General features: G+C 36.7%; 1 protein-coding gene across 1 annotated transcript in view; it reads right to left on the bottom strand.

The window, feature by feature from the left end:
- The window catches only part of lgals8b (galectin 8b), a gene marked incomplete at both ends in the record, with an annotated part of 57316 nt that overhangs the window by 726 nt on the left and 32422 nt on the right, over positions 1-24168 (bottom strand). The gene's annotated exons all lie outside the window — the stretch shown is intronic.

Here is a 24168-nt window from a genome sequence, read left to right as displayed (position 1 = left end):
TGGCTCAAAAGACGAATCTCTGGTTTATAATCCAAAGGTTACTGGTTCAAAACTTAAACAAAACAAATAAGCAACAAAAAACTAAAACTAAACAGCTCAAATAAAAAACCCAAAAGCCTCATTAAAAGCAAATAATAAAATGGTTCAATTAAACAAATAATAGGCCCAGGCGGTGGCGTAACCGTCTGGGCACCCGACTGGATAATCCAGTCGCAGTGTGCCGCGGGTTCGACTCCCGAGCCCGACACGGCCTTTACTGCATGTTATCCCCCATCTCTCTCCCGTTTCCTGTCAGCCTACTGTCTGTCCCTTCAAAAAAAAAACAATAAAAGGCGTAAGCCGCAAAGAAATATCACAATAATAATAATAATAATAAAAAAGCTCAATTAAATGTGAAGAAGAGTTTCAGTAAACAGGAGATTAGGGTTCAAGCATCTTTTTTTTATATATATATATATATATTTTGCGGCTTACGCCTTTTATTGGTTTTTTGAAGGGACAGACAGTAGGCTGACAGGAAACAGGAGAAAGATGGGGGAAGACATGCAGTAAAGGCCGTGTCGGGCTCGGGAGTCGAACCCGCGGCACACTGCGACTGGATTACCAGTTGGGTGCCCAGACGGTTACGCCACCGCCTGGGCTGGGTTCAAGCATCTTGAAGAACTTTTTCACTGTCCTTCTGAAAGGTGCAGTGTTTGAACCTCCTAAAGTGTGCATTGTTTTTTAACCTCCTAATGAAACTCCTAAAGAACCTCTAAATTCTGAAAGGTGGGTTAAGTGAGACATTCTCAACTGCATTACCATGCCGGTGTGGCTCAGTGGATAAACCTGGGATTACTAAACCGAAAGTCTCCTGAAGGACATTTTAACTGGCCATCTAAATTCTGAAAGGGGCAGTGTTTGTATTTCCTGAAGAACATTTTCACTGTCAATCTAAATTCTGAAAGGTGGGTTAAGTAATACGTTCTCAACTGCATTACTTATGCCTGTTTGGCTAATGAGTAAAATCCAGTGTTTGTTCACCAAAGGTTGTGAGTTCGAACCTGCCACAGGACATTTTCACTGTCCATCTAAATTCTGAAAGGTGGGTTAAGTGAGACATTCTCAACTGCATCAACATGCCGGTGTGGCTCAGTGGATAAGCCTGGGATTACTAAACCGAACATTTAGGGTTCAAGTCTCCTGAAGGACATTTTAACTGGCCATCTAAATTCTGAAAGGGGCAGTGTTTGTATTTCCTGAAGAACATTTTCACTGTCAATCTAAATTCTGAAAGGTGGGTTAAATATAAGTCCCAGATTGTACTTTACAGCCCAAAGTGGCTCAAAAGTTAAATCTGAGGTTTACAACCCAAAGGTTACTGGTTCAAAACTCAAACAAAACTAATAATCTACAAAAAACTCAAACAAAACTCAAACAAAACTAATAATCAACAAATAACTCAAACAAAACTAAAAGAAACTCAAACAAAACTAATAATCAACAGAAAACTCAAAAATGAGTCAATGAGTCAATATAAAAACTGAAACAACATGGCATACCATGCCATTGTGGCTCAGTGGATGAACCTGGGATTTCTAAACAGAACATTTAGGGTTCAAGTCTCCTGAAGGACATTTTAACTGTCCATCTAAATTCTGAAAGGGGCAGTGTTTGTATTTCCTGAAGAACATTTTCACTGTCAATCTAAATTCTGAAAGGTGGGTTAAGTAATAAGTTCTCAACTGCATTACTTATGCCTGTGTGCCTCATGAGTAAAATCCAGTGTTTGTACACCAAAGGTTGTGAGTTCGAACCTGCCACAGGACATTTTCACTGTCCATCTAAATTCTGAAAGGTGGGTTAAATAAGACGTTCGCTGACATGTCAGTGTGGCGCAAAAGATAAACCTGGAACTTAGAAACCAGAGGTACAGGGTTCAAACCTAACATTTTCACTGTCCATCTAAATTCTCGAATGTGGGTTAAGTATTACATTCCCGATTATACCTTACATGCCAGTGTGGCTCAATAGATAAAAACTAGGCTTCATAAACCAAACGTCATAGGTTCAAACCTCAAAGAAAACCAAAAGGTAAAAAGAAAAAAAAAAAATCAAACAAAACAGCTGAAATAAAGTGTCATAAAAACTCAAATATCTCAATTAAAAATAAACTGGTTCAATCAAATTAATGTGAAAAGTACAAAAATCACTTTGCTTAATATGTACATTTCTTAAGCTCCGCCCCCAGGAGGCAGGCTCATAAAGAAAATCCCGCCCCAGAGGCGGGTTCCCAAAAAAGATCCTCCCCCTCCCACCGGAGCCAAAAGAGGGCGTGAGGAGGAAGGCGGCCTGCCTCGGCACTTTGGCCTTAAAAAGCCAGAAAATGAAGATTTGCTCTGAGCAAGATTCAAACCCACCACCTTCAGCTTGGGAGACCTATGCTTTCCTCTTGCGCCACTAGGCATTTCACACTAATAAGAATTTAGAGGTTGTATTTAAGGTTGAAGGCAGAGGTGACAGGTCAAGGGATGAAAATCCTTTTCAGACACCTCTACCCCTTGCCAGAATGATTGAATCTAAAGGTGATGATCAGGGTTCATGACGACTCAACTGAGATTTAGGTTATTGTTTAAAACCATCTGTGGGAACATTTTTACTCTGTTTCCCACATTTACTCTTTCATTGAGCAAACAAGATGTTTAGTTTGCCATAATGTAATTACATTGCATACCAGTTATTGTCATCTCTTACTCTTAGTCTTAGTTTTAGATGACCAAAACTTTTGCACTATTAATCAACCAGAAATATAATTGTTTTGTTTAATACATTACTTTTGCTGTTCTCACTCCAGACTTTATTTAAACAATGAAGTTGGATATAAAGTTTTCAACTAGTTTCTCAAACAGTGCTGTGACCACAGCACTTCTTTGATAAGCTGAATAAAAAATAAAAAATAAACTACTTTAAAGTGAGAACAAATGCACTATAGCCTGTTTATCAAAACCTAAAGTGTTTGTGATTAGTATATATTTTTTTTACACTTACACATTTTTGTTAAAGAACATTTGCTGTTCTCACTTTAGACTGTTAAACGTCTTTAAAGTTTTCAACTCAAACAGTGCTGTTATGACCACAGCTCATCTTAGAATAGCTTATTTAATTTAAAAAGAAATACCACTTTATACACTCATGGCATGCAGCATGTCAATCAAATCAATTATAGGCTGAGCTCCATACTTGTGAACTGCATTCTGTTTTGAGCTAGTGACGCAAGGATACCTTTTTTAAATTGAATCCAACAAATTCCATTTCATGTATTTATTGCAACAAACACCAAACAATTAAATACAAAAACAAACAACAATTTGGGGTAAGAACAGGACTATGGAAATTGTATACATGTGACCATGGCAGAGTAAGAACAGCTCAGTAAATTCAACTTGATGGTATTCCATCTTGGGAATCCATTAAAAGTGCTAAGGTGACCACACTGTTGATGTGTTCCACAATGGCAAGAGTAGACAAGCCTATAAGTAGAACTCTGTTAGAACCACAATGGCGAGAGTAGACAAGTCTATAAGTAGAACTCTGTTAGAACCACAATATGAAGGTACAGATCACAAAGGCAACATTTCTGCACATTTGGTCATCAACACTGATGTGTAAAGAAGGGAGGCCTGCGAAACATACATTAGGACCACCAAGTCCAAAAAGAATCAATGGCCTAAACTCAAAAAGTGCTAAAGCAATTACAAGCAGTTTCCTACTTTGCTCAGGCAGTGCAAACAAAGAAAGACCAAACAGGAAAGCTAGCATGGCCAGTAGGCTTTATAGGGGAGGGGCTAATCAGTGACTACTTACACCTGGGTAATTGGGGGAAAGGTTAAGTGTATGGTTATCAGAGGCATCTTCCATGCCTTTGTGGCATAAGTATAAAAACAAAGGTATATAAACCAAAAGTGATAGGTTCAAAACTCAAACATGACTCAATATTAAAACTAAAAGAAACAATACCATTGAAGATGTCAAACAACTCCAATTTATGAGTAAAATAATTTTCAACAAAAACGTACTGACTCAAACAAAACAAAAAGAAACTCAATCAAAAATAATACTCAAACAAAACTAACAATCAACAAAAAACTCAAAAAATATTCAATATAAAAACTGAAACAACAAATCAAAGCCTCTTGAATAACATTGTCCTTCTGAAAGGTGCAGTGTTTGAACCTCCTAAAGTGTGCATTGTTTTTTAACATCCTAATGGAACTCCTAAAGAACCTCTATATTCTGAAAGGTGGGTTAAGTCAGACATTCTCAACTGCATCACTTATGCCTGTGTGGCTCATGAGTAAAATCCAGTGTTTGTACACCAAAGGTTGCGAGTTCAAACCTGCCACAGAACATTTTCAGTCCATTCTTTATTCTGACAGGCTGGTTAAATATAAGTTCCCGATTATACCTTACATGCCTGCGTGGCGCAGGTGATAAGCCTGGGGTTTATAAACAGAACATTCTGGGTTCAAGTCCCCTGAAGTACATTTTCACTGTCCTTCTAAATTCTAAAAGGCTGGTTAAATATAAGTTCCCGATTATACCTTACATGCCTGTGTGGCGCAGGTGATAAGCCTGGGGTTTATAAACAGAACATTCTGGGTTCAAGTCCCCTGAAGTACATTTTCACTGTCCTTCTAAATTCTAAAAGGCTGGTTAAATATAAGTTCCCGATTATACCTTACATGCCTGTGTGGGGCAGGTGATAAGCCTGGGGTTTATAAACAGAACATTCTGGGTTCAAGTCCCCTGAAGTACATTTTCACTGTCCTTCTAAATTCTAAACGGCTGGTTAAATATAAGTTCCCGATTATACCTTACATGCCAGTGTGGCTCAATAGATAAAAACTAGGCTTCATAAACCAAACGTCATAGGTTCAAACCTCAAAGAAAACCAAAAGGTAAAAAAAAAAAAAAAAAATCAAACAAAACAGCTGAAATAAAGTGTCATAAAAACTCAAATATCTCAATTAAAAATAAACTGGTTCAATCAAATGAATGTGAAAAGTACAAAAATCACTTTGCTTAATATGTACATTTCTTAAGCTCCGCCCCCAGGAGGCAGGCTCATAAAGAAAATCCCGCCCCAGAGGCGGGTTCCCAAAAAAGATCCTCCCCCTCCCACCGGAGCCAAAAGAGGGCGTGAGGAGGAAGGCGGCCTGCCTCGGCACTTTGGCCTTAAAAAGCCAGAAAATGAAGATTTGCTCTGAGCAAGATTCAAACCCACCACCTTCAGCTTGGGAGACCTATGCTTTCCTCTTGCGCCACTAGGCATTTCACACTAATAAGAATTTAGAGGTTGTATTTAAGGTTGAAGGCAGAGGTGACAGGTCAAGGGATGAAAATCCTTTTCAGACACCTCTACCCCTTGCCAGAATGATTGAATCTAAAGGTGATGATCAGGGTTCATGACGACTCAACTGAGATTTAGGTTATTGTTTAAAACCATCTGTGGGAACATTTTTACTCTGTTTCCCACATTTACTCTTTCATTGAGCAAACAAGATGTTTAGTTTGCCATAATGTAATTACATTGCATACCAGTTATTGTCATCTCTTACTCTTAGTCTTAGTTTTAGATGACCAAAACTTTTGCACTATTAATCAACCAGAAATATAATTGTTTTGTTTAATACATTACTTTTGCTGTTCTCACTCCAGACTTTATTTAAACAATGAAGTTGGATATAAAGTTTTCAACTAGTTTCTCAAACAGTGCTGTGACCACAGCACTTCTTTGATAAGCTGAATAAAAAATAAAAAATAAACTACTTTAAAGTGAGAACAAATGCACTATAGCCTGTTTATCAAAACCTAAAGTGTTTGTGATTAGTATATATTTTTTTTACACTTACACATTTTTGTTAAAGAACATTTGCTGTTCTCACTTTAGACTGTTAAACGTCTTTAAAGTTTTCAACTCAAACAGTGCTGTTATGACCACAGCTCATCTTAGAATAGCTTATTTAATTTAAAAAGAAATACCACTTTATACACTCATGGCATGCAGCATGTCAATCAAATCAATTATAGGCTGAGCTCCATACTTGTGAACTGCATTCTGTTTTGAGCTAGTGACGCAAGGATACCTTTTTTAAATTGAATCCAACAAATTCCATTTCATGTATTTATTGCAACAAACACCAAACAATTAAATACAAAAACAAACAACAATTTGGGGTAAGAACAGGACTATGGAAATTGTATACATGTGACCATGGCAGAGTAAGAACAGCTCAGTAAATTCAACTTGATGGTATTCCATCTTGGGAATCCATTAAAAGTGCTAAGGTGACCACACTGTTGATGTGTTCCACAATGGCAAGAGTAGACAAGCCTATAAGTAGAACTCTGTTAGAACCACAATGGCGAGAGTAGACAAGTCTATAAGTAGAACTCTGTTAGAACCACAATATGAAGGTACAGATCACAAAGGCAACATTTCTGCACATTTGGTCATCAACACTGATGTGTAAAGAAGGGAGGCCTGCGAAACATACATTAGGACCACCAAGTCCAAAAAGAATCAATGGCCTAAACTCAAAAAGTGCTAAAGCAATTACAAGCAGTTTCCTACTTTGCTCAGGCAGTGCAAACAAAGAAAGACCAAACAGGAAAGCTAGCATGGCCAGTAGGCTTTATAGGGGAGGGGCTAATCAGTGACTACTTACACCTGGGTAATTGGGGGAAAGGTTAAGTGTATGGTTATCAGAGGCATCTTCCATGCCTTTGTGGCATAAGTATAAAAACAAAGGTATATAAACCAAAAGTGATAGGTTCAAAACTCAAACATGACTCAATATTAAAACTAAAAGAAACAATACCATTGAAGATGTCAAACAACTCCAATTTATGAGTAAAATAATTTTCAACAAAAACGTACTGACTCAAAATGTATGTAATGTTCTCAACTGCATTTCTCATGCATATGTGGCTGAAGAATAAAATCCAGAGTTCATTTCTGCGACAGAACATTTTCACTGTCCATCTAAATTCTAAAAGGTGGGTTAAATATAAGTCCCAGATTGTACCTTACAGCCCAGCGTGGCTCAAAAGATAAATCTGAGGTTTACAACCCAAAGGTTAATGGTTCAATACTCAAACAAAACAAACTCAAACAAAACTAATAATCAACAAAAAACTCAAACAAAACAAAAAGAAACTCAAACTAAACTAATAATCAACAAAAAACTCAAACAAAACAAAAAGAAACTCAATCAAAAATAATACTCAAACAAAACTAAAAGAAACTCAAACAAAACTAACAATCAACAAAAAACTCAAAAAATATTCAATATAAAAACTGAAACAACAAATCAAAGCCTCTTGAATAACATTGTCCTTCTGAAAGGTGCAGTGTTTGAACCTCCTAAAGTGTGCATTGTTTTTTAACATCCTAATGGAACTCCTAAAGAACCTCTATATTCTGAAAGGTGGGTTAAGTCAGACATTCTCAACTGCATCACTTATGCCTGTGTGGCTCATGAGTAAAATCCAGTGTTTGTACACCAAAGGTTGCGAGTTCAAACCTGCCACAGGACATTTTCAGTCCATTCTTTATTCTGACAGGCTGGTTAAATATAAGTTCCCGATTATACCTTACATGCCTGCGTGGCGCAGGTGATAAGCCTGGGGTTTATAAACAGAACATTCTGGGTTCAAGTCCCCTGAAGTACATTTTCACTGTCCTTCTAAATTCTAAAAGGCTGGTTAAATATAAGTTCCCGATTATACCTTACATGCCTGTGTGGCGCAGGTGATAAGCCTGGGGTTTATAAACAGAACATTCTGGGTTCAAGTCCCCTGAAGTACATTTTCACTGTCCTTCTAAATTCTAAAAGGCTGGTTAAATATAAGTTCCCGATTATACCTTACATGCCTGTGTGGGGCAGGTGATAAGCCTGGGGTTTATAAACAGAACATTCTGGGTTCAAGTCCCCTGAAGTACATTTTCACTGTCCTTCTAAATTCTAAACGGCTGGTTAAATATAAGTTCCCGATTATACCTTACATGCCAGTGTGGCTCAATAGATAAAAACTAGGCTTCATAAACCAAACGTCATAGGTTCAAACCTCAAATAAAACCAATACTCAACCAAAAGGTCAAACAAAAACAAAAACCAAAAAAAAAAAAAATCAAACAAAACATCTGAAATAAAGTGTCATAAAAAAACTCAAATATCTCAATAAAAACTAAAAATAAACTGGTTCAATCAAATTAATGTGAAAAGTACAAAAATCACTTTGCTTAATATGTACATTTCTTAAGCTCCGCCCCCAGGAGGCAGGCTCATAAAGAAAATCCCGCCCCAGAGGCGGGTTCCCAAAAAAGATCCTCCCCCTCCCACCGGAGCCAAAAGAGGGCGTGAGGAGGGAGGCGGCCTGCCTCAGCACTTTGGCCTTAAAAAGCCAGAAAATGAAGGTTTGCTCTGAGCAAGATTCAAACCCACCACCTTCAGCTTGGGAGACCTATGCTTTCCTCTTGCGCCACTAGGCATTTCACACTAATAAGAATTTGGAGGTTGTATTTAAGGTTGAAGGCAGAGGTGACAGGTCAAGGGATGAAAATCCTTTTCAGACACCTCTACCCCTTGCCAGAATGATTGAATATAAAGGTGATGATCAGGGTTCATGACGACTCAACTGAGATTTAGGTTATTGTTTAAAACCATCTGTGGGAACATTTTTACTCTGTTTCCCACATTTACTCTTTCATTGAGCAAACAAGATGTTTAGTTTGCCATAATGTAATTACATTGCATACCAGTTATTGTCATCTCTTACTCTTAGTCTTAGTTTTAGATGACCAAAACTTTTGCACTTTTAATCAACCAGAAATATAATTGTTTTGTTTAATACATTACTTTTGCTGTTCTCACTCCAGACTTTATTTAAACAATTAAGTTGGATATAAAGTTTTCAACTAGTTTCTCAAACAGTGCTGTGACCACAGCACTTCTTTGATAAGCTGAATAAAAAATAAAAAATAAACTACTTTAAAGTGAGAACAAATGCACTATAGCCTGTTTATCAAAACCTAAAGTGTTTGTGATTAGTATATATTGTTTTTACACTTACACATTTTTGTTAAAGAACATTTGCTGTTCTCACTTTAGACTGTTAAACGTCTTTAAAGTTTTCAACTCAAACAGTGCTGTTATGACCACAGCTCATCTTAGAATAGCTTATTTAATTTAAAAAGAAATACCACTTTATACACTCATGGCATGCAGCATGTCAATCAAATCAATTATAGGCTGAGCTCCATACTTGTGAACTGCATTCTGTTTTGAGCTAGTGACGCAAGGATACCTTTTTTAAATTGAATCCAACAAATTCCATTTCATGTATTTATTGCAACAAACACCAAACAATTAAATACAAAAACAAACAACAATTTGGGGTAAGAACAGGACTATGGAAATTGTATACATGTGACCATGGCAGAGTAAGAACAGCTCAGTAAATTCAACTTGATGGTATTCCATCTTGGGAATCCATTAAAAGTGCTAAGGTGACCACACTGTTGATGTGTTCCACAATGGCAAGAGTAGACAAGCCTATAAGTAGAACTCTGTTAGAACCACAATGGCGAGAGTAGACAAGTCTATAAGTAGAACTCTGTTAGAACCACAATATGAAGGTACAGATCACAAAGGCAACATTTCTGCACATTTGGTCATCAACACTGATGTGTAGAGAAGGGAGGCCTGCGAAACATACATTAGGACCACCAAGTCCAAAAAGAATCAATGGCCTAAACTCAAAAAGTGCTAAAGCAATTACAAGCAGTTTCCTACTTTGCTCAGTCAGTGCAAACAAAGAAAGACCAAACAGGAAAGCTAGCATGGCCAGTATGCTTTATAGGGGAGGGGCTAATCAGTGACTACTTACACCTGGGTAATTGGGGGAAAGGTTAAGTGTATGGTTATCAGAGGCATCTTCCATGCCTTTGTGGCATAAGTATAAAAACAAAGGTATATAAACCAAAAGTGATAGGTTCAAAACTCAAACATGACTCAATATTAAAACTAAAAGAAACAATACCATTGAAGATGTCAAACAACTCCAATTTATGAGTAAAATAATTTTCAACAAAAACGTACTGACTCAAAATTTATGTAATGTTCTCAACTGCATTTCTCATGCATATGTGGCTGAAGAGTAAAATCCAGAGTTCATTTCTGCGACAGAACATTTTCACTGTCCATCTAAATTCTAAAAGGTGGGTTAAATATAAGTCCCAGATTGTACCTTACAGCCCAGCGTGGCTCAAAAGATAAATCTGAGGTTTACAACCCAAAGGTTAATGGTTCAATACTCAAACAAAACAAACTCAAACAAAACTAATAATCAACAAAAAACTCAAACAAAACAAAAAGAAACTCAAACTAAACTAATAATCAACAAAAAACTCAAACAAAACAAAAAGAAACTCAATCAAAAATAATACTCAAACAAAACTAAAAGAAACTCAAACAAAACTAACAATCAACAAAAAACTCAAAAAATATTCAATATAAAAACTGAAACAACAAATCAAAGCCTCTTGAATAACATTGTCCTTCTGAAAGGTGCAGTGTTTGAACCTCCTAAAGTGTGCATTGTTTTTTAACATCCTAATGGAACTCCTAAAGAACCTCTATATTCTGAAAGGTGGGTTAAGTCAGACATTCTCAACTGCATCACTTATGCCTGTGTGGCTCATGAGTAAAATCCAGTGTTTGTACACCAAAGGTTGCGAGTTCAAACCTGCCACAGGACATTTTCAGTCCATTCTTTATTCTGACAGGCTGGTTAAATATAAGTTCCCGATTATACCTTACATGCCTGCGTGGCGCAGGTGATAAGCCTGGGGTTTATAAACAGAACATTCTGGGTTCAAGTCCCCTGAAGTACATTTTCACTGTCCTTCTAAATTCTAAAAGGCTGGTTAAATATAAGTTCCCGATTATACCTTACATGCCTGTGTGGCGCAGGTGATAAGCCTGGGGTTTATAAACAGAACATTCTGGGTTCAAGTCCCCTGAAGTACATTTTCACTGTCCTTCTAAATTCTAAAAGGCTGGTTAAATATAAGTTCCCGATTATACCTTACATGCCTGTGTGGGGCAGGTGATAAGCCTGGGGTTTATAAACAGAACATTCTGGGTTCAAGTCCCCTGAAGTACATTTTCACTGTCCTTCTAAATTCTAAACGGCTGGTTAAATATAAGTTCCCGATTATACCTTACATGCCAGTGTGGCTCAATAGATAAAAACTAGGCTTCATAAACCAAACGTCATAGGTTCAAACCTCAAATAAAACCAATACTCAACCAAAAGGTCAAACAAAAACAAAAACCAAAAAGAAAAAAAAAAATCAAACAAAACATCTGAAATAAAGTGTCATAAAAAAACTCAAATATCTCAATAAAAACTAAAAATAAACTGGTTCAATCAAATTAATGTGAAAAGTACAAAAATCACTTTGCTTAATATGTACATTTCTTAAGCTCCGCCCCCAGGAGGCAGGCTCATAAAGAAAATCCCGCCCCAGAGGCGGGTTCCCAAAAAAGATCCTCCCCCTCCCACCGGAGCCAAAAGAGGGCGTGAGGAGGGAGGCGGCCTGCCTCAGCACTTTGGCCTTAAAAAGCCAGAAAATGAAGGTTTGCTCTGAGCAAGATTCAAACCCACCACCTTCAGCTTGGGAGACCTATGCTTTCCTCTTGCGCCACTAGGCATTTCACACTAATAAGAATTTGGAGGTTGTATTTAAGGTTGAAGGCAGAGGTGACAGGTCAAGGGATGAAAATCCTTTTCAGACACCTCTACCCCTTGCCAGAATGATTGAATATAAAGGTGATGATCAGGGTTCATGACGACTCAACTGAGATTTAGGTTATTGTTTAAAACCATCTGTGGGAACATTTTTACTCTGTTTCCCACATTTACTCTTTCATTGAGCAAACAAGATGTTTAGTTTGCCATAATGTAATTACATTGCATACCAGTTATTGTCATCTCTTACTCTTAGTCTTAGTTTTAGATGACCAAAACTTTTGCACTTTTAATCAACCAGAAATATAATTGTTTTGTTTAATACATTACTTTTGCTGTTCTCACTCCAGACTTTATTTAAACAATTAAGTTGGATATAAAGTTTTCAACTAGTTTCTCAAACAGTGCTGTGACCACAGCACTTCTTTGATAAGCTGAATAAAAAATAAAAAATAAACTACTTTAAAGTGAGAACAAATGCACTATAGCCTGTTTATCAAAACCTAAAGTGTTTGTGATTAGTATATATTTTTTTTACACTTACACATTTTTGTTAAAGAACATTTGCTGTTCTCACTTTAGACTGTTAAACGTCTTTAAAGTTTTCAACTCAAACAGTGCTGTTATGACCACAGCTCATCTTAGAATAGCTTATTTAATTTAAAAAGAAATACCACTTTATACACTCATGGCATGCAGCATGTCAATCAAATCAATTATAGGCTGAGCTCCATACTTGTGAACTGCATTCTGTTTTGAGCTAGTGACGCAAGGATACCTTTTTTAAATTGAATCCAACAAATTCCATTTCATGTATTTATTGCAAAAAACACCAAACAATTAAATACAAAAACAAACAACAATTTGGGGTAAGAACAGGACTATGGAAATTGTATACATGTGACCATGGCAGAGTAAGAACAGCTCAGTAAATTCAACTTGATGGTATTCCATCTTGGGAATCCATTAAAAGTGCTAAGGTGACCACACTGTTGATGTGTTCCACAATGGCAAGAGTAGACAAGCCTATAAGTAGAACTCTGTTAGAACCACAATGGCGAGAGTAGACAAGTCTATAAGTAGAACTCTGTTAGAACCACAATATGAAGGTACAGATCACAAAGGCAACATTTCTGCACATTTGGTCATCAACACTGATGTGTAGAGAAGGGAGGCCTGCGAAACATACATTAGGACCACCAAGTCCAAAAAGAATCAATGGCCTAAACTCAAAAAGTGCTAAAGCAATTACAAGCAGTTTCCTACTTTGCTCAGTCAGTGCAAACAAAGAAAGACCAAACAGGAAAGCTAGCATGGCCAGTATGCTTTATAGGGGAGGGGCTAATCAGTGACTACTTACACCTGGGTAATTGGGGGAAAGGTTAAGTGTATGGTTATCAGAGGCATCTTCCATGCCTTTGTGGCATAAGTATAAAAACAAAGGTATATAAACCAAAAGTGATAGGTTCAAAACTCAAACATGACTCAATATTAAAACTAAAAGAAACAATACCATTGAAGATGTCAAACAACTCCAATTTATGAGTAAAATAATTTTCAACAAAAACGTACTGACTCAAAATTTATGTAATGTTCTCAACTGCATTTCTCATGCATATGTGGCTGAAGAGTAAAATCCAGAGTTCATTTCTGCGACAGAACATTTTCACTGTCCATCTAAATTCTAAAAGGTGGGTTAAATATAAGTCCCAGATTGTACCTTACAGCCCAGCGTGGCTCAAAAGATAAATCTGAGGTTTACAACCCAAAGGTTAATGGTTCAATACTCAAACAAAACAAACTCAAACAAAACTAATAATCAACAAAAAACTCAAACAAAACAAAAAGAAACTCAAACTAAACTAATAATCAACAAAAAACTCAAACAAAACAAAAAGAAACTCAATCAAAAATAATACTCAAACAAAACTAAAAGAAACTCAAACAAAACTAACAATCAACAAAAAACTCAAAAAATATTCAATATAAAAACTGAAACAACAAATCAAAGCCTCTTGAATAACATTGTCCTTCTGAAAGGTGCAGTGTTTGAACCTCCTAAAGTGTGCATTGTTTTTTAACATCCTAATGGAACTCCTAAAGAACCTCTATATTCTGAAAGGTGGGTTAAGTCAGACATTCTCAACTGCATCACTTATGCCTGTGTGGCTCATGAGTAAAATCCAGTGTTTGTACACCAAAGGTTGCGAGTTCAAACCTGCCACAGGACATTTTCAGTCCATTCTTTATTCTGACAGGCTGGTTAAATATAAGTTCCCGATTATACCTTACATGCCTGCGTGGCGCAGGTGATAAGCCTGGGGTTTATAAACAGAACATTCTGGGTTCAAGTCCCCTGAAGTACATTTTCACTGTCCTTCTAAATTCTAAAAGGCTGGTTAAATATAAGTTCCCGATTATACCTTACATGCCTGTGTGGCGCAAGTGATAAGCCTGGGGTTTATAAACAGAACATTCTGGGTTCAAGTCCCCTGAAGTACATTTTCACTGTCCTTCTAAATTCTAAAAGGCTGGTTAAATATAAGTTCCCGATTATACCTTACATGCCTGTGTGGGGCAGGTGATAAGCCTGGGGTTTATAAACAGAACATTCTGGGTTCAAGTCCCCTGAAGTACATTTTCACTGTCCTTCTAAATTCTAAACGGCTGGTTAAATATAAGTTCCCGATTATACCTTACATGCCAGTGTGGCTCAATAGATAAAAACTAGGCTTCATAAACCAAACGTCATAGGTTCAAACCTCAAAGAAAACCAAAAGGTAAAAAAAAAAAAAAAAAATCAAACAAAACAGCTGAAATAAAGTGTCATAAAAACTCAAATATCTCAATTAAAAATAAACTGGTTCAATCAAATTAATGTGAAAAGTACAAAAATCACTTTGCTTAATATGTACATTTCTTAAGCTCCGCCCCCAGGAGGCAGGCTCATAAAGAAAATCCCGCCCCAGAGGCGGGTTCCCAAAAAAGATCCTCCCCCTCCCACCGGAGCCAAAAGAGGGCGTGAGGAGGAAGGCGGCCTGCCTCGGCACTTTGGCCTTAAAAAGCCAGAAAATGAAGATTTGCTCTGAGCAAGATTCAAACCCACCACCTTCAGCTTGGGAGACCTATGCTTTCCTCTTGCGCCACTAGGCATTTCACACTAATAAGAATTTAGAGGTTGTATTTAAGGTTGAAGGCAGAGGTGACAGGTCAAGGGATGAAAATCCTTTTCAGACACCTCTACCCCTTGCCAGAATGATTGAATCTAAAGGTGATGATCAGGGTTCATGACGACTCAACTGAGATTTAGGTTATTGTTTAAAACCATCTGTGGGAACATTTTTACTCTGTTTCCCACATTTACTCTTTCATTGAGCAAACAAGATGTTTAGTTTGCCATAATGTAATTACATTGCATACCAGTTATTGTCATCTCTTACTCTTAGTCTTAGTTTTAGATGACCAAAACTTTTGCACTATTAATCAACCAGAAATATAATTGTTTTGTTTAATACATTACTTTTGCTGTTCTCACTCCAGACTTTATTTAAACAATGAAGTTGGATATAAAGTTTTCAACTAGTTTCTCAAACAGTGCTGTGACCACAGCACTTCTTTGATAAGCTGAATAAAAAATAAAAAATAAACTACTTTAAAGTGAGAACAAATGCACTATAGCCTGTTTATCAAAACCTAAAGTGTTTGTGATTAGTATATATTTTTTTTACACTTACACATTTTTGTTAAAGAACATTTGCTGTTCTCACTTTAGACTGTTAAACGTCTTTAAAGTTTTCAACTCAAACAGTGCTGTTATGACCACAGCTCATCTTAGAATAGCTTATTTAATTTAAAAAGAAATACCACTTTATACACTCATGGCATGCAGCATGTCAATCAAATCAATTATAGGCTGAGCTCCATACTTGTGAACTGCATTCTGTTTTGAGCTAGTGACGCAAGGATACCTTTTTTAAATTGAATCCAACAAATTCCATTTCATGTATTTATTGCAACAAACACCAAACAATTAAATACAAAAACAAACAACAATTTGGGGTAAGAACAGGACTATGGAAATTGTATACATGTGACCATGGCAGAGTAAGAACAGCTCAGTAAATTCAACTTGATGGTATTCCATCTTGGGAATCCATTAAAAGTGCTAAGGTGACCACACTGTTGATGTGTTCCACAATGGCAAGAGTAGACAAGCCTATAAGTAGAACTCTGTTAGAACCACAATGGCGAGAGTAGACAAGTCTATAAGTAGAACTCTGTTAGAACCACAATATGAAGGTACAGATCACAAAGGCAACATTTCTGCACATTTGGTCATCAACACTGATGTGTAAAGAAGGGAGGCCTGCGAAACATACATTAGGACCACCAAGTCCAAAAAGAATCAATGGCCTAAACTCAAAAAGTGCTAAAGCAATTACAAGCAGTTTCCTACTTTGCTCAGGCAGTGCAAACAAAGAAAGACCAAACAGGAAAGCTAGCATGGCCAGTAGGCTTTATAGGGGAGGGGCTAATCAGTGACTACTTACACCTGGGTAATTGGGGGAAAGGTTAAGTGTATGGTTATCAGAGGCATCTTCCATGCCTTTGTGGCATAAGTATAAAAACAAAGGTATATAAACCAAAAGTGATAGGTTCAAAACTCAAACATGACTCAATATTAAAACTAAAAGAAACAATACCATTGAAGATGTCAAACAACTCCAATTTATGAGTAAAATAATTTTCAACAAAAACGTACTGACTCAAAATGTATGTAATGTTCTCAACTGCATTTCTCATGCATATGTGGCTGAAGAATAAAATCCAGAGTTCATTTCTGCGACAGAACATTTTCACTGTCCATCTAAATTCTAAAAGGTGGGTTAAATATAAGTCCCAGATTGTACCTTACAGCCCAGCGTGGCTCAAAAGATAAATCTGAGGTTTACAACCCAAAGGTTAATGGTTCAATACTCAAACAAAACAAACTCAAACAAAACTAATAATCAACAAAAAACTCAAACAAAACAAAAAGAAACTCAAACTAAACTAATAATCAACAAAAAACTCAAACAAAACAAAAAGAAACTCAATCAAAAATAATACTCAAACAAAACTAAAAGAAACTCAAACAAAACTAACAATCAACAAAAAACTCAAAAAATATTCAATATAAAAACTGAAACAACAAATCAAAGCCTCTTGAATAACATTGTCCTTCTGAAAGGTGCAGTGTTTGAACCTCCTAAAGTGTGCATTGTTTTTTAACATCCTAATGGAACTCCTAAAGAACCTCTATATTCTGAAAGGTGGGTTAAGTCAGACATTCTCAACTGCATCACTTATGCCTGTGTGGCTCATGAGTAAAATCCAGTGTTTGTACACCAAAGGTTGCGAGTTCAAACCTGCCACAGGACATTTTCAGTCCATTCTTTATTCTGACAGGCTGGTTAAATATAAGTTCCCGATTATACCTTACATGCCTGCGTGGCGCAGGTGATAAGCCTGGGGTTTATAAACAGAACATTCTGGGTTCAAGTCCCCTGAAGTACATTTTCACTGTCCTTCTAAATTCTAAAAGGCTGGTTAAATATAAGTTCCCGATTATACCTTACATGCCTGTGTGGCGCAGGTGATAAGCCTGGGGTTTATAAACAGAACATTCTGGGTTCAAGTCCCCTGAAGTACATTTTCACTGTCCTTCTAAATTCTAAAAGGCTGGTTAAATATAAGTTCCCGATTATACCTTACATGCCTGTGTGGGGCAGGTGATAAGCCTGGGGTTTATAAACAGAACATTCTGGGTTCAAGTCCCCTGAAGTACATTTTCACTGTCCTTCTAAATTCTAAACGGCTGGTTAAATATAAGTTCCCGATTATACCTTACATGCCAGTGTGGCTCAATAGATAAAAACTAGGCTTCATAAACCAAACGTCATAGGTTCAAACCTCAAATAAAACCAATACTCAACCAAAAGGTCAAACAAAAACAAAAACCAAAAAAAAAAAAAAATCAAACAAAACATCTGAAATAAAGTGTCATAAAAAAACTCAAATATCTCAATAAAAACTAAAAATAAACTGGTTCAATCAAATTAATGTGAAAAGTACAAAAATCACTTTGCTTAATATGTACATTTCTTAAGCTCCGCCCCCAGGAGGCAGGCTCATAAAGAAAATCCCGCCCCAGAGGCGGGTTCCCAAAAAAGATCCTCCCCCTCCCACCGGAGCCAAAAGAGGGCGTGAGGAGGGAGGCGGCCTGCCTCAGCACTTTGGCCTTAAAAAGCCAGAAAATGAAGGTTTGCTCTGAGCAAGATTCAAACCCACCACCTTCAGCTTGGGAGACCTATGCTTTCCTCTTGCGCCACTAGGCATTTCACACTAATAAGAATTTGGAGGTTGTATTTAAGGTTGAAGGCAGAGGTGACAGGTCAAGGGATGAAAATCCTTTTCAGACACCTCTACCCCTTGCCAGAATGATTGAATATAAAGGTGATGATCAGGGTTCATGACGACTCAACTGAGATTTAGGTTATTGTTTAAAACCATCTGTGGGAACATTTTTACTCTGTTTCCCACATTTACTCTTTCATTGAGCAAACAAGATGTTTAGTTTGCCATAATGTAATTACATTGCATACCAGTTATTGTCATCTCTTACTCTTAGTCTTAGTTTTAGATGACCAAAACTTTTGCACTTTTAATCAACCAGAAATATAATTGTTTTGTTTAATACATTACTTTTGCTGTTCTCACTCCAGACTTTATTTAAACAATTAAGTTGGATATAAAGTTTTCAACTAGTTTCTCAAACAGTGCTGTGACCACAGCACTTCTTTGATAAGCTGAATAAAAAATAAAAAATAAACTACTTTAAAGTGAGAACAAATGCACTATAGCCTGTTTATCAAAACCTAAAGTGTTTGTGATTAGTATATATTTTTTTTACACTTACACATTTTTGTTAAAGAACATTTGCTGTTCTCACTTTAGACTGTTAAACGTCTTTAAAGTTTTCAACTCAAACAGTGCTGTTATGACCACAGCTCATCTTAGAATAGCTTATTTAATTTAAAAAGAAATACCACTTTATACACTCATGGCATGCAGCATGTCAATCAAATCAATTATAGGCTGAGCTCCATACTTGTGAACTGCATTCTGTTTTGAGCTAGTGACGCAAGGATACCTTTTTTAAATTGAATCCAACAAATTCCATTTCATGTATTTATTGCAACAAACACCAAACAATTAAATACAAAAACAAACAACAATTTGGGGTAAGAACAGGACTATGGAAATTGTATACATGTGACCATGGCAGAGTAAGAACAGCTCAGTAAATTCAACTTGATGGTATTCCATCTTGGGAATCCATTAAAAGTGCTAAGGTGACCACACTGTTGATGTGTTCCACAATGGCAAGAGTAGACAAGCCTATAAGTAGAACTCTGTTAGAACCACAATGGCGAGAGTAGACAAGTCTATAAGTAGAACTCTGTTAGAACCACAATATGAAGGTACAGATCACAAAGGCAACATTTCTGCACATTTGGTCATCAACACTGATGTGTAGAGAAGGGAGGCCTGCGAAACATACATTAGGACCACCAAGTCCAAAAAGAATCAATGGCCTAAACTCAAAAAGTGCTAAAGCAATTACAAGCAGTTTCCTACTTTGCTCAGTCAGTGCAAACAAAGAAAGACCAAACAGGAAAGCTAGCATGGCCAGTATGCTTTATAGGGGAGGGGCTAATCAGTGACTACTTACACCTGGGTAATTGGGGGAAAGGTTAAGTGTATGGTTATCAGAGGCATCTTCCATGCCTTTGTGGCATAAGTATAAAAACAAAGGTATATAAACCAAAAGTGATAGGTTCAAAACTCAAACATGACTCAATATTAAAACTAAAAGAAACAATACCATTGAAGATGTCAAACAACTCCAATTTATGAGTAAAATAATTTTCAACAAAAACGTACTGACTCAAAATTTATGTAATGTTCTCAACTGCATTTCTCATGCATATGTGGCTGAAGAGTAAAATCCAGAGTTCATTTCTGCGACAGAACATTTTCACTGTCCATCTAAATTCTAAAAGGTGGGTTAAATATAAGTCCCAGATTGTACCTTACAGCCCAGCGTGGCTCAAAAGATAAATCTGAGGTTTACAACCCAAAGGTTAATGGTTCAATACTCAAACAAAACAAACTCAAACAAAACTAATAATCAACAAAAAACTCAAACAAAACAAAAAGAAACTCAAACTAAACTAATAATCAACAAAAAACTCAAACAAAACAAAAAGAAACTCAATCAAAAATAATACTCAAACAAAACTAAAAGAAACTCAAACAAAACTAACAATCAACAAAAAACTCAAAAAATATTCAATATAAAAACTGAAACAACAAATCAAAGCCTCTTGAATAACATTGTCCTTCTGAAAGGTGCAGTGTTTGAACCTCCTAAAGTGTGCATTGTTTTTTAACATCCTAATGGAACTCCTAAAGAACCTCTATATTCTGAAAGGTGGGTTAAGTCAGACATTCTCAACTGCATCACTTATGCCTGTGTGGCTCATGAGTAAAATCCAGTGTTTGTACACCAAAGGTTGCGAGTTCAAACCTGCCACAGGACATTTTCAGTCCATTCTTTATTCTGACAGGCTGGTTAAATATAAGTTCCCGATTATACCTTACATGCCTGCGTGGCGCAGGTGATAAGCCTGGGGTTTATAAACAGAACATTCTGGGTTCAAGTCCCCTGAAGTACATTTTCACTGTCCTTCTAAATTCTAAAAGGCTGGTTAAATATAAGTTCCCGATTATACCTTACATGCCTGTGTGGCGCAGGTGATAAGCCTGGGGTTTATAAACAGAACATTCTGGGTTCAAGTCCCCTGAAGTACATTTTCACTGTCCTTCTAAATTCTAAAAGGCTGGTTAAATATAAGTTCCCGATTATACCTTACATGCCTGTGTGGGGCAGGTGATAAGCCTGGGGTTTATAAACAGAACATTCTGGGTTCAAGTCCCCTGAAGTACATTTTCACTGTCCTTCTAAATTCTAAACGGCTGGTTAAATATAAGTTCCCGATTATACCTTACATGCCAGTGTGGCTCAATAGATAAAAACTAGGCTTCATAAACCAAACGTCATAGGTTCAAACCTCAAATAAAACCAATACTCAACCAAAAGGTCAAACAAAAACAAAAACCAAAAAAAAAAAAAAATCAAACAAAACATCTGAAATAAAGTGTCATAAAAAAACTCAAATATCTCAATAAAAACTAAAAATAAACTGGTTCAATCAAATTAATGTGAAAAGTACAAAAATCACTTTGCTTAATATGTACATTTCTTAAGCTCCGCCCCCAGGAGGCAGGCTCATAAAGAAAATCCCGCCCCAGAGGCGGGTTCCCAAAAAAGATCCTCCCCCTCCCACCGGAGCCAAAAGAGGGCGTGAGGAGGGAGGCGGCCTGCCTCAGCACTTTGGCCTTAAAAAGCCAGAAAATGAAGGTTTGCTCTGAGCAAGATTCAAACCCACCACCTTCAGCTTGGGAGACCTATGCTTTCCTCTTGCGCCACTAGGCATTTCACACTAATAAGAATTTGGAGGTTGTATTTAAGGTTGAAGGCAGAGGTGACAGGTCAAGGGATGAAAATCCTTTTCAGACACCTCTACCCCTTGCCAGAATGATTGAATATAAAGGTGATGATCAGGGTTCATGACGACTCAACTGAGATTTAGGTTATTGTTTAAAACCATCTGTGGGAACATTTTTACTCTGTTTCCCACATTTACTCTTTCATTGAGCAAACAAGATGTTTAGTTTGCCATAATGTAATTACATTGCATACCAGTTATTGTCATCTCTTACTCTTAGTCTTAGTTTTAGATGACCAAAACTTTTGCACTTTTAATCAACCAGAAATATAATTGTTTTGTTTAATACATTACTTTTGCTGTTCTCACTCCAGACTTTATTTAAACAATTAAGTTGGATATAAAGTTTTCAACTAGTTTCTCAAACAGTGCTGTGACCACAGCACTTCTTTGATAAGCTGAATAAAAAATAAAAAATAAACTACTTTAAAGTGAGAACAAATGCACTATAGCCTGTTTATCAAAACCTAAAGTGTTTGTGATTAGTATATATTTTTTTTACACTTACACATTTTTGTTAAAGAACATTTGCTGTTCTCACTTTAGACTGTTAAACGTCTTTAAAGTTTTCAACTCAAACAGTGCTGTTATGACCACAGCTCATCTTAGAATAGCTTATTTAATTTAAAAAGAAATACCACTTTATACACTCATGGCATGCAGCATGTCAATCAAATCAATTATAGGCTGAGCTCCATACTTGTGAACTGCATTCTGTTTTGAGCTAGTGACGCAAGGATACCTTTTTTAAATTGAATCCAACAAATTCCATTTCATGTATTTATTGCAACAAACACCAAACAATTAAATACAAAAACAAACAACAATTTGGGGTAAGAACAGGACTATGGAAATTGTATACATGTGACCATGGCAGAGTAAGAACAGCTCAGTAAATTCAACTTGATGGTATTCCATCTTGGGAATCCATTAAAAGTGCTAAGGTGACCACACTGTTGATGTGTTCCACAATGGCAAGAGTAGACAAGCCTATAAGTAGAACTCTGTTAGAACCACAATGGCGAGAGTAGACAAGTCTATAAGTAGAACTCTGTTAGAACCACAATATGAAGGTACAGATCACAAAGGCAACATTTCTGCACATTTGGTCATCAACACTGATGTGTAGAGAAGGGAGGCCTGCGAAACATACATTAGGACCACCAAGTCCAAAAAGAATCAATGGCCTAAACTCAAAAAGTGCTAAAGCAATTACAAGCAGTTTCCTACTTTGCTCAGTCAGTGCAAACAAAGAAAGACCAAACAGGAAAGCTAGCATGGCCAGTATGCTTTATAGGGGAGGGGCTAATCAGTGACTACTTACACCTGGGTAATTGGGGGAAAGGTTAAGTGTATGGTTATCAGAGGCATCTTCCATGCCTTTGTGGCATAAGTATAAAAACAAAGGTATATAAACCAAAAGTGATAGGTTCAAAACTCAAACATGACTCAATATTAAAACTAAAAGAAACAATACCATTGAAGATGTCAAACAACTCCAATTTATGAGTAAAATAATTTTCAACAAAAACGTACTGACTCAAAATTTATGTAATGTTCTCAACTGCATTTCTCATGCATATGTGGCTGAAGAGTAAAATCCAGAGTTCATTTCTGCGACAGAACATTTTCACTGTCCATCTAAATTCTAAAAGGTGGGTTAAATATAAGTCCCAGATTGTACCTTACAGCCCAGCGTGGCTCAAAAGATAAATCTGAGGTTTACAACCCAAAGGTTAATGGTTCAATACTCAAACAAAACAAACTCAAACAAAACTAATAATCAACAAAAAACTCAAACAAAACAAAAAGAAACTCAAACTAAACTAATAATCAACAAAAAACTCAAACAAAACAAAAAGAAACTCAATCAAAAATAATACTCAAACAAAACTAAAAGAAACTCAAACAAAACTAACAATCAACAAAAAACTCAAAAAATATTCAATATAAAAACTGAAACAACAAATCAAAGCCTCTTGAATAACATTGTCCTTCTGAAAGGTGCAGTGTTTGAACCTCCTAAAGTGTGCATTGTTTTTTAACATCCTAATGGAACTCCTAAAGAACCTCTATATTCTGAAAGGTGGGTTAAGTCAGACATTCTCAACTGCATCACTTATGCCTGTGTGGCTCATGAGTAAAATCCAGTGTTTGTACACCAAAGGTTGCGAGTTCAAACCTGCCACAGGACATTTTCAGTCCATTCTTTATTCTGACAGGCTGGTTAAATATAAGTTCCCGATTATACCTTACATGCCTGCGTGGCGCAGGTGATAAGCCTGGGGTTTATAAACAGAACATTCTGGGTTCAAGTCCCCTGAAGTACATTTTCACTGTCCTTCTAAATTCTAAAAGGCTGGTTAAATATAAGTTCCCGATTATACCTTACATGCCTGTGTGGCGCACGTGATAAGCCTGGGGTTTATAAACAGAACATTCTGGGTTCAAGTCCCCTGAAGTACATTTTCACTGTCCTTCTAAATTCTAAAAGGCTGGTTAAATATAAGTTCCCGATTATACCTTACATGCCTGTGTGGGGCAGGTGATAAGCCTGGGGTTTATAAACAGAACATTCTGGGTTCAAGTCCCCTGAAGTACATTTTCACTGTCCTTCTAAATTCTAAACGGCTGGTTAAATATAAGTTCCCGATTATACCTTACATGCCAGTGTGGCTCAATAGATAAAAACTAGGCT

Source organism: Protomyctophum parallelum, assembly GCF_964188405.1.
Source record: "Protomyctophum parallelum genome assembly, chromosome: 20".
Taxonomy (NCBI): domain Eukaryota; kingdom Metazoa; phylum Chordata; class Actinopteri; order Myctophiformes; family Myctophidae; genus Protomyctophum; species Protomyctophum parallelum.
Note: the sequence above shows the minus strand (reverse complement) of the source record. Positions and strands in the feature narration are given on the sequence as shown.